This window comes from Notamacropus eugenii, chromosome 2 (genome assembly GCF_028372415.1).
Source record: "Notamacropus eugenii isolate mMacEug1 chromosome 2, mMacEug1.pri_v2, whole genome shotgun sequence".
Taxonomy (NCBI): domain Eukaryota; kingdom Metazoa; phylum Chordata; class Mammalia; order Diprotodontia; family Macropodidae; genus Notamacropus; species Notamacropus eugenii.
In genome coordinates this window covers 470,779,582-470,781,014 of record NC_092873.1, presented here as the reverse complement: position 1 = coordinate 470,781,014, position 1,433 = coordinate 470,779,582, and the positions used below count along the sequence as shown (strand labels likewise).

Below are 1,433 nucleotides of genomic sequence, written 5' to 3'. Positions count from 1 at the left end.
AAACTTTAATGTGCAGGTTGTTTAATCACCCCTTGGATCTGAGAAAGAATTGGCTACAAATGCACAGCTGCAGGGTATAGCATAAAATAATAAAGCTGGAAAAGGTCTTTGAAATCATCTCATTCACAAAATGGCTTGAAGTTGAAAAAGGACATCAGAACCATCTCGTTTGATTCTTGCTTAAGCAAGAATCTCCTAACATGCTTTCTGTTGGCACTTCCAGCAGAGGGACTGCTCTCTCTTCGCTGGCACCATGCCTGCCCCCAGGCCCCTCCTGAAGCCCAAGATCATCAAGAAGAGGTCCAAGAAGTTCATCTAGCACCAGTCCGACAGATATGTCAAGATCAAGAGAAACTGGCGTAAACCAAGAGGCATTGACAACAGGGTGCCAAGGCGATTCAAGGGCCAGATCTCGATGCCCAGTATTGGTCATGGTAGCAATAAGAATACAAAACACATGCTACCAAGTGGATTCAGGAAGTTTTTGGTGCACAATGTCAAAGAGCTAGAAGTGCTTCTGACGTGCAACAAATCTTACTGTGCTGTGATTGCTCACAATGTTTCCCCTAAGAATTGTAAAGTTATTATTGAGAGAGCAGCTCAGCTAGCTATCAAGATCACCAATCCAAATTCTAGACTAAGGAGTGAAGAAAATGAGAAAAAGCTTTGCACGTTTTTTTGTGTGTGTATTAAATAAACCCTGAAACTACCACCAAAAAAAAAAGAATCTCTTCACATTCCTGTTGATAGTCAAGTAGTCTCTGCCTAAAGACTCCCATCAAGGAGAGTCCAACCTCTCCATTTTATGGAAAAGAAATCCCCAGTCTAGGGAAGTTAAGGGATGTGTCCAATTTATTTGCCTGAAATCTCATAGCTTCCTTACTGTGCTAGAGTCCCCATCACAACTCAGGTCTCCCAAATCCTGAACCAATGCTCCTTAGTAAACTCAAGGAAGTAATTTGGTGGATTTCCATTGAGGGGAGTTCCATCTCTAGTTACTCACAATGTCTTTCCCTTTCCACCATTTCAATACGACTGATTCCATACAACTGATGCTTCTTTCTCTGGTTCATCCTAAGATTATGAAACTTTGGAACAGAAAGGAACCTTAGAGACTGAGAGATCATCTAACCCACTCTACCCCCTCTTTTTATAAATGACAAAACTGAGGTCCAGAGAGAGAAAATGACCCTGTCCAAGGAATAGCTACTTAGTGGCAGAGATGGTCCTCTAATCTAGGTCCTCTAATTTCCAGGCCAGTCCATATCCAGTATAGCATATTGCCTGCTTGAACCTCTGAGAATGGCTGGTCAATCTTGTCCACTCAATTGGCCCATACATCTATTTTCTCAAAACCCCTCCACATATCTTTCCTGTTTTTGCCTACTTGTCCTTCCAACTCTTCAAAAGCAGGCTTAGCCCTTTGATTGGCT

At 42.3% G+C, this 1,433-nt stretch overlaps 1 pseudogene; it reads left to right on the top strand.

Moving 5' to 3' along the window:
• Positions 1–253: 253 nt before the first annotated feature.
• On the top strand, positions 254–697 carry LOC140522003 (large ribosomal subunit protein eL32 pseudogene; annotated as a pseudogene).
• Positions 698–1,433: the final 736 nt, after the last annotated feature.